This window comes from Cavia porcellus, unplaced genomic scaffold, assembly GCF_034190915.1.
Source record: "Cavia porcellus strain 051 isolate PalLab524CR breed Dunkin Hartley unplaced genomic scaffold, mCavPor4.1 scaffold_34, whole genome shotgun sequence".
Classification (NCBI taxonomy): Eukaryota; Metazoa; Chordata; class Mammalia; order Rodentia; family Caviidae; genus Cavia; species Cavia porcellus.
This window is the reverse complement of record NW_026947517.1, coordinates 14,051,902-14,067,235: the sequence shown is the minus strand read 5'-3', so window position 1 is coordinate 14,067,235 and position 15,334 is coordinate 14,051,902. Positions and strand designations below refer to the sequence as shown.

Below are 15,334 nucleotides of genomic sequence, written 5' to 3'. Positions count from 1 at the left end.
GTAATGACTGGACAAAATTTGACCCTTCTACCTTTTTTTCACCAATCAGTCATTCTGTGGTTATTGCTATGTTTTTAGCAGACATTCAATGCATGGCTTGCTGTGGTTTGTTTATTCATTCAGATTTTACTGGATATTCACATTGTAGTTTTCAGTTAAAAGAAAACAATGTTGATGTGAATATCTCATAAAATTCTCTTCATGACATGGAGAGGATTGGATGCACAGAATGTTAAGGTAGTCAGATGTGTTACTCTTAATTTAACTACCAAAATGATTTCTGAAGTGAATGTACCACTAGCGAGGCAGAAGGAGTCTCTTTCCTACACTTCCTCACCAATATCCGTGTACTTTGACATAAAAGACAAAGTATGCTCTTTACTGCTCTTCAAAACATGAGCAGAGTTTCTCCTTGTGTGATGAATATTTACTTACCTGATTACTGATAATAATAAGAGACATGTACATACTGGGAATGGTCATTCTGACTCCCAAGGGAACATTGAAGGCCTTCAGAAGTGATAGACACTTGGACCCCAAAGAGGCCTTGGAATCACTGCTGGCTTCTGCATAAGTCACACTGCATGACCCAGGGAACACTGCCTCCTTCTGAGGTTAAGGCCCAATGACCAGGATAGTCCCTGTGAGAGTTCTCTAGTTTTCATGATAGGCCTACTCCTTGACAGAAGGTGGAGGTGGAAGAGCCCTTAGCCTAAGAAGGGGGACTTGTGGGAATGCTCCTCTCTACCCATAATGCCCTGGAATATGAGACTTGATAAAACAGTTGAAGCAAAATGTGAGTGAAATTGTCCCAACATGGGTTTTATAGGTATGGGAAAATGGTGCTGATAACACAAAGTTGTGCCCACAGAATGTGTCCCAAATTTATTCCAGCCAGCACTCCCTAGATGTGACAAGTGCTACAGAATGTGCAAATGACATCCTGTGAGCAGATAAGCACACTCTCATAAACTTGTTGATAGCAGCAACCTGGTATCAGAGATGCCAGGCAAGCAAGGTGCTGATTTGTAGAACATGAATACACCATAGGGACTGGGGCCTGTTGTGTACAATGTCTGGGGTTGGGTAACAGGGAACTAAAGTGCATAACTGGATGCAGACCCACATTTTATGCAACAAGTAAATTCAGCATTGGGGCACCCCATTGTGCAGTGGATATGACTTGACCTGTGTAACTGTGTATCACTGAAAAATGATACAAACATTTGGGGAGGCAACAAGCTCATCAGGGTGGTGCCCACTGATTGGCTTACTGTGGAAGCCTCTTAGGTCTGTGTGAGCTAAGGATGACCATAACTATCCCCACAATGACTGGGACACCACCTGGGTTTTCCCCATATATCCAGGGCACCATCAAACACATTATATTGGACACTCTGCCATATTGTGAAACAGTTCTATAAGTGCCACAATGCTCAACAGGTGCCACCATATTGTAAAGGTGGCCTGGTGGATTTCTCTGGTAGCTGTGTTGCTACCAAGCACAGGAATCATGGACCTCACCATACAGATTAAAAGCCTTGTCAATGCAGGGCCCAACCCATGAACCTCACTTGCTAGGCTTGGTGTTGCTCATGGATGAAACATCTCAAATGTGAAAGTTGATTTTGCAAAACCACATGAGCCTTGATTTGTGAACCACAGCACAAGAAGGTACTTGTGCTGTCTTGCATGTAGAATCTGGCATTTATTTCCCTGACCAACAGAGATAGGAACAAGAAGCCTTGCAAGAAATGGATGTGCACCTGAGAGGCCTGGACTGCCAACATAGGCTACTGCTCTGACCGAAAACCTAGGACCTGCTGGAAAACCACTCAGGCCCACCCCATGGAGGAACTCACCCACCTCCTGGACCTAGTATTTTCATTGATTTTGACTCTAACCCTTTCTCCCAAAACCTTGGAATATAGTGGATTACCATGCTGCTTGATGAGAGACTCAGTGACCCCTCACGCAAACAGAAGCCATCATCAGGCTCCAGTCAATGTGGTGAGTTTACCCCTAAAATAGAGGTCTGCAGTGGGTAAACAGGAGCAGAAATGAAGCTCCCTCCAACTATAACCCTTGGTGAACCTGACAAGAGGGCCAACAATCACCTTCTCCACACAGAGGACATGGGACAGCAGTGCCCCAATAAGGTCTCTCCCAAATGGAGCAAATTAAAAGAGCTTATAAGCAACCCAGTGGCACAGTAGGGCCTAGGCTGACATGAACATTATAGACAGGGATATCTGGTGCCCTGCAACAACCTGAAGACAGAAATAGCAGGAAGTAAGAGTTGACCTACATCAATACTTCTAGGCTAGTTAGCCTGGGAAGAATATAGGTCTCACAAAACAGGCTCTGCAGGAGGAATTCAGGTGACTGGCTCTCCTCTTCATTTTGGTACCCAGCAATTGCACAAACATCCACCACACAGTAGGACCCTAAAGGTCAAACTATGTTGGGATTTAAAGAACAACTATGTACTCCAATTTTGAAAATGACAAGCAAATTGGCAAAGTGCAATCTCATACATTAGTCAATCAGGAGCAATAACAGGCAACACTGAAACAGAGGATCTTAAAAGTCATACAGCAGAAATCTCTCATAAGAGAGCAACTGAAGTAAAGAAACAAGTCCATGAGGCTATAGCAGAAATCAAATTAGAAAGACTGTCTCATGTAGAGACAGAAATACCAACCTTATTAAACTAGTTGCTCAACATAGCTAGAGAAGAAATAAATTTTTTAAAAAACACAGGAGCATGGGAAATTGAAACTTTGCATGAATAACATGGAAAACAAGGAGAATCCATGAAACAAATGCAAAGAGATATCCAAGACAAAAACTATTGAAAGCTGGCAAAACCATTTGAATGAAGCTGAGGATACCTTGAGGACACAGTTGCACATAGTGATCATGATAGGGTTGAACTTTTAAAAACAACGAAGCAACATAAAGTGACAATTCAGTAGCTTCAAGATGATGCCAAGAGAAACATTGTAAGAGTAACTGGTATCAGTGAAGACATAGTAGTAGATACTAATGACAGAACTAAATAATTCACAGGAAGTAATAGCAGAAAATTTCCCAAAGGTAAGAAAAGTCTGATATACAAATAAATGAGGCATGCAGAGTATCAAACAGTCAAAACCAACATAAATCTACACCCAGATATATAATAATTAAGATCCAAGACATACCGCATAAAAACAGAATACTGAAAGCTGTTAGAGAAAAGACACAACTCACCTCTCAAGGAAAGCCTATTAGAATCACAGCAGAATTTTCAGCACATTCCCTCACATTAAGCAGAGCTTGGAATGAAGCATTTTAAGCCCTTTAGGAAAACAGCCTTCAGCACAGACTAATGTATCCAGCAAAAATTTCATTCAGATTTAAAGGAGAAACAAGATACTTTCATGACAAAGTACAACTGAATCAATTCATGTCCATCAAACCAACCCTAGAAAGAATACTGAAAAACATGCAAGGTAGGGGTTAAAATGACCACAATCTCCAGAACAACAGAAAGAAACCACCAGGCTGGACAAGAAACAAAATAATGGAGAAAAGCAGGAACCAATAACAGGAACACAATATGGCAAAGTCAAAGCAGTATATATTAGCGATATCCATAAATGTAAATGGGCTCAACTCACCTATCAAAAGAAACAGGTTGACAGAATGTATCAAGAAATAGGATCCCAGGGTATGTTGTATACAAGAAACACATATGACTGAAAAAGAAACTCAGATTAAAAGTCACAGCATGGAAAAGAGTTTCCATGCACCAGGAACCCAGTAAAGAGCAGGGGTAGCTATTCTGTTTGCAGACAAAGTGAAGTTCAAACATAAAATGATTAAAAGAGATAATGAAGTCCACTACAAACCTTTACATGGATAACTACAAGACGAAGAACTAACAATTATAATTATATTTGCACCAAATAGAGGAGGACCCAACTATGTTAGACAAATACTAATGGACATGAAAAGCTAAACAAACAAGAACACAATTGTAATAGAAGATCTTAACACCCCACTGTCACAAAGAAATAGATCAACTTAGATAAAAAGTCAGCAAAGAAATAACATAACTAAATGATACCTGTGCACGAATACACTTAGTGGATGTTTACATAGTATTCCACCCAACCACATCAGAACATGCATTCTTCTCAGCTGCACATGGGACATTCTACAAAATAGACCATATATTATCCCATAAAATATTTTTGAGTAAATGCAAATGGAGCAAAATTATCTCATGCATATTATGGGACCATAGTGCACCAAAACTGGAAATCAATGGCAAAATTCCCTGAAAAAAAAAGGCCTAAATACAAGGAAATTAAATAACAATCCTGAACAACCAGTGGGTTATAGATGAAATTAAAGAAGAAATAAAACAACATCTATAATACAATGAAAATGCAGAAACAACATACCACAACCTATGGGACCCAGTGAAAGCAGTTCTAAGTGGGAAATATATAGTAATAAGTAGTCACATCAAGAAAATGGAATGAACACAAATAAATAAACTAACACTATATCTCAAGCTTCTAGAAAAGGAAGAGCAAGTCAAACCCAAAGTTCATAGAAGAGTGGAAATTATAAAGATTAGAGCGGAAATTAATGAAATTGAAACCAAAAAATTACAAAGAATTAATGAATCAAAGCTGCTTTTTGAGAAAATAAAATTGATAAAACTCTAGCCAAGCTTATCAAGAAAAAAATCCACACAATATGGACTGAAAAGAGAAAAATTACTGTAGATCCCATGGAAATTCAAAACATCAAGAACCCCCACCTTGAGAATGTCTACTCACATGGGGTGCAAAGCAGAGGAAACACATTTGTAGAAATATGAACTATCAAGGCTCAATCAAAAATATATAACAATTTTGAGTAACCAAATATCAGTTACATTAATCAAAAATGTGATTAAAAACTTACCAACAATAAAAGCCCAGATCCTGCTGGATTCAGGGCTGCATTCCATAAGAAATTCAGAGATCTGACTGCAACACTCCTAAAACTCTTCAATGAAATTGAAAGAGAATTAGTCCTCCCTAACTCATTCTTAGAAGCAAGTGTCATTCTGATTCCAAAACCAGAGAGAGATCAAATAGCAGAACTATAGACTAATCTCACTAATGAACAATGATGCAAAGATTCTCGATACAATATAGACAAATAGAATGCAGCAAATCATCAAGAAGATTATACAATATAACCAAATAGGATTTATTCCAGGAATGCAGAGATGGTTCAACATGCACAAATCAATGAATGTGATACATCACGTCAACAGAGCCAAAAATAAAAATCGCCTAATCATTGCAATGCATGCAGAAAAAGCTATTGATAAAATACAACACCTGTTCATGATAAAAACCCTACAGTAACTCAGAATAGACACTATATACCTCAAAGTCTAAAGACCATTTATTGCAAACCTACAGCCAGTGTTATACTAAATAGACAAAAACTGAAAGCCTTCACACTAAAATCAGGAACAAGACAGTGATGTCCACTGTCACCACTCCTAGTCAATATAGTTCTGGAAATATTAGCCAGAGGAATCAGAAAAGAGGGAGAAATAAAAAGAATAAAATTAGGGAAAGAAGTTAAATTATCATTATTTGCCAACAACATGATACTCTACATAGAAGACCCCAAAATTTCAATTGAAAGACTACTAGAGGCAACAAACAAATTCAGCAGCATACGTGGATAGAAAGTCAACACTCACAAATCAATAACATCCTTGTACACAAACAAAAAACTCCATGAAAGAAAAATTATGAAAATAACAGCTTTCACAATAGCATCTAAAAAAAATGAAATACTTAGGAATCAACCTAACTAAAAATGTAAAACACCTGTATGCTGAAAATTATATTACTCTGAAAATGGAGATTCAAGAGGATATTGGAAAATGGAAGGATATTTCTTGCTCTTCGTTAGGAAGAGCCAATATTGTGATAATGGCCATGCTTCCAAAACTGTTATACAGATTCAATGCAATCCCAATCAAAATATCATTAACATACCTTCATATCTAGAAAAAATAATTCTGAAATTCATCTGGTAACAGTAGAAATCTAGAATAACAAAAGCATTTCTGGGCAACAACAGAAAGACAAGACTCATCTCAATTCCTGACTTGAAACTATACTACAAAGCCACAATAATAAAATCAGCATGGTACTGGCAGAGAAATAGACTTGAGGATCAATGGAACAGATTAGAAGATGCAAACACTACAACAAAGACACAGAGCCACCTTAAATTTGTCAAAGGGGCTAAAAATGTTCACTGGAAAAAGACAGCTTTTTTAATAAATGGTGTTAGAAAAATTGACATTACATGCTAAAGACTGAAACTAGACCCACACCTATCACCATACACTAAACGAAAGTCAAAGTGGTTTAAGGATCTTAATATTAAAAAAGAAACAAAAATCTACTGGAGGATATGGTAGATAGAAATCTTGGAGACATAGGAGTAGGCAGAGAATTCATTAATAATACACAACCACATGGAAAATACTTCAAAGAATCAACAACTGGGATCTCATATTACTACAAGGTTTTTGTACTTAAATAGAAATCAAATAAAGTCCAGAAACCCCCACAGAGTCAGAAAGAATCTGGATAGACGACAAAGGACTTGTATGCAGAACATAGGAAGAACTGAAAAATATCAAGCCCCCAAATTCAAAGACCCTTTTCAAAAATGGGCATCAGAGGTAAGTACACAGTTATCAGATGAAGATATACAAATGGCAAATAAATGCATAAAGCAATGTTCACCATCATTAGTCACTTGATAAATGCAAATTAAAACAGCACTGAGATTTCATCTTACTCTGGAAAGAATGACTGACATCAAGAAATCAACTGAAACAAATTTTGGCAGCATGAAAGGAAAAAGGAACACTTGTCCACTGTTGGTGGGAATGCAGACTGATAGCACAAATTAGTGCAAATTAGTGTGGAAATTCCTCAAAAAACTAAGATTGGATGTTCTATTCAATCCAGCTATTCCCCTTCTAGGTATTTTCCCCGAAAATTTGAAAAAATTATTTCACAGTGTTATATGTGCAATGATATGTGCAACATAGTTGTGATAGCTAAATCTTGGAAACAACCAAAATGCCAGCAACCACAAGTGGATGAAAAAATTGTGTTTTTTCACAATGGAATACTACTCAGCTATAGAAAAGGATGATTTGAGGCCTTTATAAGTAAATGAAAGTAACTTGAGAATATCCTCTCTCATTGTCTCAATAGTGTAAAAAATAAGAAAAACTGACAAAGAATTGGGATCCAAAAAGTATAGTATATATTGTAAAAGCAAAAGCAAAGAAATGGGCTCTCAATGATATAATGATGTGTATGCTGTGTAAGATAGATGACCATATTACTAAATTTCTGTTACATCACTGAACAGAAGGGTTTGCCCGTCAATGTTTCAGTATTTAGCTACTTTTTATGCTTTGTTTTTGTAACTTTAACAACTTTTTAAGATGACAATATGTAATGCATCAACTAGTAATGTTAGGGGTTAATTTTTTTGAATTCTATGTTCTACACTTTTTTTGCTTTCTTGTATTTTGTTTCCTTTAGTTTTATTTTCTATCTTTAAATTTAAAAAAAATGTAAAAGATAAAAAGAAATGGACATGGAGTTTTGTGTCCTTGATGCCTTGCAGCAGGACCTGCTCATGCAGTGGTGGGAATCCTTGGGATCCACCTGGCTCTGGGTGGCCATAAGCTGCACTGTGGAATGATTAGTGGTATTATTCTTTACATTTATTGTTGTCATGGTCTTTGTGTGCATGAGTCCACCCTATGGTTCAGTTACAATAAGAACATTTTCCCTGATCTTTGAGGTAAAGGAATGTGAGAAACCACTGCACACTGCTTCAACACCAAAAGGTATGAGGACCTATGGGATCTGACCCAACCGATTAGCATGTGCACACCATGGACATAGTTATATGAGCATGAGTTAACATAGACAGCCATGGATGTGCTCAGGCTTGAGACACTATGCAAGAATTTAATGCCTGATGATGGCTGATATATACAGGCTGGATAATAAAGATGCTTGCTTACTGCTGTTGCTAATGTTGACTCCATGTGGTTTCTTCTCTCTGGGGATCTTACCCACTAAAATACCAATTCACCTCCCTAAGTCTGAGAAAAGTTCATGCTGCAGACACAGGGCACTTTAATGATCCACAAAACTAAAGTCTCTGTGCCTTGTTCCAAGCCATGCATCATATCCTAAAGTCAAAATCTCTGTTGGGGTACAGCTTTAGAAAGGACAACAAGTTATATACCTGTGCCATGGTGATCACTTCCTATGCCCTGTGATGGACATTTTCCCCAATTCCATTCCTCTTTTGTACCCCACAGTGCATGAAAGTTCTCAAATGTTCTGACCTGGACCTGGAACGCAGTTCCCCAAGCAGCAGACATGTAGTTCTTGAACAGACTGCCCAGAACATGGTCTGAGGTGAGTCAGTTCCAGGCTGGAGGCTGAGGACAATATTCTCTGTTGGCCTCACTCTCACACAGTGGAGCTACTTACCAGCATATCATAGCCTCCCTTGATCCTGGAACCCATGGGGACTTACTTTTCCTATGTGTCATGATGTGTTAACACCAGGCACAGCACTAATGCATAGCAGGGAGATCCCTTCCCCAGCACAAACCCTGCTCAAGGTGATTCCCCCCAAGTACTCTTCAAGCCATCTGTTCTTAACATGTGGCATCATGTTGTAGCTGAGTGCCATGACGGAGAGCACAAAACAAGGTCAGGAGCAGGCGCTATGGTACCCATAGATTTGGGCAGCCCTTCTCTGATGTGTGTGGAACCCAGTGTCTTTCAAGATATTGGGATGGCCTTCTTGAATGAGCTATGGAGATCCATGCCTTGGGGTGTTGGGTCAGGGTGGCATTTGGACACTGGCTGTGTTGGGTAGTCATGTTGAGCAACACAGAGTGTGTACCACTACCACATGCCCAGGACATCCTCTCAAACTGTCTTTGTCATTCCCCTACAAACCTTTGTCTACACAGGGCCCCCACTGTCCACTCCAATCTTTCTTGGACCTTTGAATGGAATCACAGGAGGAGGCAGTGTATGTGTAGCTGCCCAATGTCAAGTGTCACCGTTGTCTGCTGTCACCCAAAAGGTACGGTGGGTGAAGGCTGGGGATTTAGCTCAGCAGCATAAGCGCCTGCCTTGCAAGTGTGTGGTCCTGAGTTCAATACCTGGTACTGATAAACAAATGAAAAAAAAAAGACCAAAAGAAAAAAAAAAAACTATGGTAGGTAACAAAATCAGGTGTCCCTAAATGAGTAACTCAGGGTCTTTTTCTACTGTTACTCCATCTTCCATTCCCCAATTCCTCAGGCACCCCTCCCTCCTCCTGGTATGTTCCATTCTCCTCCTAAGGGTACAAAGCTGGGCTTGTGCTATCCCTGGCTGGCCTAGGGGCTGTTCTGTGCCCCTCCCATCCCATTCTGTCTGAGAGAGAATCCTGTTCCCACAAGTATGGCTGATTGGTTATCACCTAGGACAAGCTGGGTCCAACCTGTGTTGCACTTGGTCCAGGGCTTAGGACTGAAGAGCCCCTAATTTTAGCTCCCAGCTCTAGAAGTTCTCCTCAGAACATGGTGCTCAGAATTGAGGTGTCAAGGTCAGTCTGGAAGTCCGTATCTTTGGAGCATCTAAGGAGCTGACTTAATCTGTGGTTTACCGTGTGATGCATGAATATCTGGATATGTGGGGAGACAAATGTAGATGCTTCTGTCTGGCACAATGCAAGCAGAAACAGTAACTTTGAAATGGCTCCTGTGGGATGGGCAGAAATGGATCTGGCTAGGGAACAAAGGCTATGTGCACCACACATTGAAGCAGGGCCCTGAGATCTGGACCATACATTTGAAGGAAGGGAAATAAGGATGCCCCAGCCCAACTGTGTCTGGGGATAAATTCTTCCCAACTCATCCATCTCTGTTATCATCCATCTATGTTCTGTCCCAAAAAAAATGACTGTGTTATAAATCCTGGCTGCATCATCATCCTGCTATTTGTATGTCTCTGGGTCCTTCAACAGTGGAGAGTACCTGGAAAGGAGATGGCCCAAGGCTTACCTGTGCATAATATGCCTCTGTATCAGTGACTGACCCTCAGGTAAGATGGTCATGGCCACTGTCATCTCTTTATTCTGCCTGGCCAGCTAGTTGCCAGGCACCACTGTGTCCTCACTTTCCTGCCTATTGGCTCCAGAGGCAAACACCTAGTTTTCTGGTCCTTGTGTCGGTGAAGCTTTAGCCTAGTGTGGTAGGGTGGGGCAGGAATCTGTGTAATCAGCAATGGGGCAGCTGAGTTTTGAATGGCCACGGAGTGGGGCAAGAACCTAATATATTTTCTCCCCCACCACATTGATGTGGGGCCTTTGTGTATAAAGCAGGGTTCATTCCAGCTGTCACTTTTTACTACATCTTTCTATCTCAAGACCATTTACTGGAAATCTGTGTATGTGACACAGTATGTCACATATAAAACTATGTTGATAAAACTATGTTGAAGGCCCTGCTGAGCATCTCCACCCAGACTGCCGGGCAGCAGCTCAGCCTTTGAAATGTAGTGAGAGAGGCAAGGGAGGAAAGTGGAGGAAGACAAGAGTCTTTCTCCAAGGTGGCGGTTACAGAGGGGCCAGGGCACCTCCAGCTGTCACTGTTACACCCACTTCTCAGCCTGTATCCTGAGGCCAGAGAGGAGACAGCAGTTTTGATCACTTTGATAGAAATCAGGGGTCTAAGCAGAGTTACAAATACAGGACTTGGGAGCCAGACTGAGGGTTCCTGCAGAAGATCTGCCTGTGTTTGGTTTTCACCCTCTGCCCATGACTTAGTCAGCAACAGCTATTGGCAGTGTGAGTTTAATTGTCTCCCCAAGTGTGATCTGCATCTGAGGAGCTCTGGTACACAGCACACAGTGAGTCCTCTATGTGTCTCTGTTAGGTTGTGCATAGAGAAAAGTATAAAAGTGCATGCTCCTATTATAGGAGGATTAGCCCCAAAAATTCCATTAGCAAGGATGTAGATTGAGGACAGCTGAAGCTTTGCTCTACAGATTTGCATTTGCAAAAAGGAACCATTGCTGGCCAAGGAGAGCGTGTCTTTTATGTTTGAGATTTTTCATCAGTAGCTCTTTTTTTCCCCACATGTCAGAAGTGGATTTCCTTGCTTTATGTTTTGTTTACAGATTACTGTATATTTTTTCTTACTACATATTTATAGTGTATACTGATTATGTTGGTGTTAGGACCAGGGCACATGTGATGCATGGAATACATATTGGGCCCTATCTTTTGCACAGTGGTACATTCCAACCACCAGTGATTGCTCTCAAAGTTTTGTGCATTGAGCACACAGCTCAGGGCCAAGACATTGCCAGCATAAGGTGCTGCTTTGTCTCGATTGTTCTTTCTTTATGACAAATACAGTGGGTAATAATGCAATAATTGGGAGCTTAGTCCAACCCTAACCCTCAGTCTAACCTACCCTAAACCTAACTCTAACCCAAGATAAGTCACTACCAACATTCCTCACCAAAGAAAACCTTATGGTATTGATGTGGGAAATGTAATATAGGTTAAGTATGAGGACATACAATCAGTGGTGACTGGATGGGGCAAGAGGGGAAAGAAAACAACACTGTGTAAAAATTTGAAGAATATATTCTGGAAGTGGACTTGGGGAAATTTGCTCAACATTGAGAATGCCGTGAATGTCAGCAAGCTGATTATTTTAAACAACCCTAAAATCTTAAATTTTATCTATATTTGTTCTATCACTAACATATCTCTGGTACATAAGTGTAGCTGTGAAAACAATAGTAAGTAAATCTGAAGAGAGGGGAATGGCAGGTGTGGGTCAAGAGCTGCCCCAAGTTGAGCTCAAGAGATGACTCCTAGTGGAGCCACCAGGAGCTCAGAACTTCAGCTGCTGGACAAAGGAATCCAGGTGCTGGCTCTTGCTCTGGGATCAGAGCTGGTTAGGGAGCTGCAGGTAGAGCTGGCACAAGATCTGCAGGTGCAACTTTTGCATGGGCTGAGCCTGGGCATGTAGTTGCAGGAAATGAAAACATTGCCAACTTTCTATGGACTTCCTGGGCAAAACCTTCCTACTGCCTGTCAGAGGCAGCCATGTGCACCAACACAGCCCCAGGAAAGTCTCCTGACTGCATCCCCACACCGACTGCTGAGTGTGTCATACTCCTGGGTCACACAGCATCTGGGAACTTGGCTGAGTTCCAAGGCCATCACCTCCTCCACAACCCTACATCCTACACTCCAGAGATAGTTACCCTGTGCTTCAGTCTCTGGGGCTCCAGCTGGTCCAGGAGAAGCTCAGCCTTGGGATCCCCAACCCTCAAGCACAGAAGAACTGGGGCAGACAGGGAACCAGCAGAGTGAGACACCTGGGCTTTCCTCCCACAATGCCTGCACATCTCACTTGTAGAGAGGGGTTTGTGGACCTCCTGCCCAGTTGATAAAATGTCCAGCCCCATCCTCACCCACCCACAATTGGGCAGTGAGGGCCCAAAGGGCCCTTAATGGCTGAAAGAAGTCTCAGTGGGAGGGAGACCTTGCTTAGTTTTATCATACATCTACATTCTTCAGGGAATCCTGACACAGTATCTCCCTGCCCCTCCCCAGTGAAAGTCAGCTTGGAGAAGGTAGAGACTGCAATCTGCCCTGTCTTTGCACTCAAGGGCTCAGGGCTGTCACTCCATGAATATCTGAGAAGTGAGGGATCAATCAGTATCTGTCCTGCATCTCTGCAGTCTCTAGCTCAGGCAGTGATGCAGTGCCCAATTCTCTTTGCCCCTGTATAAATCCTTGCATGTTTTGTACCCACAACTAGGGAGGCCTGGAGACTGGAACAATGGCTTTGAGGTGAGCAATATCTGTTCTGCTGCCAAGGGTTACTCTGTGTCCTCCCACAAACATCGAAACTCAAAAGGGCAGTGGTTCCACTGGCTCTGCTTACAGAATCTTGGTTAATATCCAGAAACATGTTTGCACACAGTGTGTCTTCATATACGATTGTGGGTTGGTAACACCTGTCTGCTCTTCCTATCTGTCTGACAGCCATAGACAATTTGCCATTCTCAAGATTTCCTTTGTTGAACAAACCCTGAAGTCCACAGAGTGACTCTCCGATCTCCTTTCTGATGAACAGAACTGCATCCACCAAGTGTTGGTCACTGAGTGGGATAGAAGTTCATCCATCAGAATTATCACAGCCTCTACAGCAGATCTTCATGGGGCCAAGGCCACAGCTAACCCCTTGACATGGAGCACCCATTTCATCCTCAGTGACCCTAACCTCTCAATCCACTCAGTCCCAACCCATTTGGCACTGTAAACTAGGATTGAGTGAGGCCCTTGCATAGGGCCAGGACCTGAATCCACAGGTGACCAATTCCCACTGGGATGCTAAGGTAAGAACTCAGCTTCTCAGCTTTGGTGCCTATAGGATAGAGAGGTCATCCCTGGAGGAGTCCAAGGAGGAGAGGCTGTGCCTGGCGTATCTATCCAGAAGGCCAGCTCATTAGGCACCTTCAGGCTGTGAGGCTCATCTGCCTGCACTGTGCTTCCTGTACAGACCTCTACCAGGCTCTCTGCTGCCTGACTTCTGAGACTGTGGGTAAACATGGAAATGGTGTCCTGCACATGGCTTCTCAGGAGGTTTTGGGGCTGAAGCAAAGCCCACACTCCAATTAGTCCGCAGAGGCTAGTGGTAATGGGCTCACAGGAGGGCCCCTGCAGAAAAGGGATTCTCTTATTAAAACTTACATTTCACAATGGAAACTTAGAAATACTAGCATGCTCAGATCACCGCAATTGAGAGGTTGAATAGAAGTCTATGTATGAACAAAACCTATGAGTCCTAAGGCACCCTCCCCCATTTTAGAGATGAGAAAAGGAGGCTCATGCTGAATATCCTGGTCTATTAATGAGGCACCGCAGAATGCTCCCAAGATTCTGATGAAAAGTCCCCAGGAAGGAATTAAGTTCCTCTTCCATAGCCATGGAAGACTGAGCCACTGTGATCACTGCTGTCTTCTTGTGCTCATTTAGCCCAGAGGCTCCTGCAAAAGGACCTGCAGTGCATGGAAAAATCCCATGAGACAAGTGCCAGAGAATTGTACAGAGTGGACTGACATTTGAGGTGAGCACACATCTGGTGAGGTGATGCTGTGTAAGAGCTGGAGACAGTGGAGGAAGACACCTTGCTAATGGTCCTTGGACACCAGGCCCAGTACAGAAAATGAGGTACAATGGCAGAATTCATTCATGACAAGAAATGAAACGATTTTGTGTCTGTTCGCTTTCTCCTCTTCCATCAATATGCATACAGTGACCTTGCCTGTGATGAGGTAGAGGCTTAGTAGAGAGGATATGGTAGTTGAGCACTTGCAGTCCAGATTCCTTTGGAGCAAGACCATGGGCACAGTGTTTGACAAGCCCTGGATGGAGGTGTTGGAAGTGTTAATCAGGCCCAAAGTTCCTCTTAGTCATGTGTGGGCCTCCATACATTCCCTTCTGCTCACATACTCTGCACTGGAGCCAATACCTCGTTATTGTGGGTCCCATCTCTGGAGCAGGAATGTGGCACACAGGGCCCAGGGTCCACCTCCATGCCAATGTCCTGTGTGCAGCATGGTTGGGGCAGTGCCCAGTAGCCAACAGGAAGCCTGAGACTCTGAGACACCACAGGTTTCACTTTGTGAACCCAGATAACCTTATGATCCTCAAAGACTAACAGCTTTGTCCCAGACTTCTACCCAGGAGGACAGGAGATGACTCTGGAGGCTCTGGATAAGCATGAGTGCTGCCCTTCTTCTCCTGCCAGCCCTGTCCTGGGTAGGAACATGACAGGAGCACAGGCTCACACTTCCCAACACCTGCCCCTGCCCCAGAGCATCTGCCTTCACTGACTGTCTTCAAAGCCCTTACACTGATGATTTAGGATGTGAATTGTTTAGGAGAACTCACAGAGGTGGCCAGCCCTTAATGTAATGTCCTCTAGTTGGTGTCTCTGAGTGGCTGGTGGCTGAGCGTAGGGACTCCTATCCTGGGCTCCCTCTTGTTTCTGGTGTCTTGGGAGTTGGGGCTCTTGGGTCCTGCCCTGTGCTGCCCTTGATTTTAGGCAGTTCCCGGTGAGCTTCCTGAAACATCTTGGCCCAGTGAACCATCCTTTCACTCATTCGCATGTGGTTTTCCCATG

General features: G+C 42.4%; 1 long non-coding RNA gene across 1 annotated transcript; it reads left to right on the top strand.

Annotated features, from left to right (window-relative positions):
- The first annotated feature begins 9,016 nt into the window (after window positions 1-9,016).
- Window positions 9,017-14,434, top strand: LOC134474673 (uncharacterized). Its single transcript, XR_010045544.1, has 3 exons — window positions 9,017-9,219; window positions 13,192-13,544; window positions 14,185-14,434. It is a non-coding gene; the product is annotated as an uncharacterized LOC134474673 (long non-coding RNA).
- The last annotated feature ends 900 nt before the right edge of the window (window positions 14,435-15,334 follow it).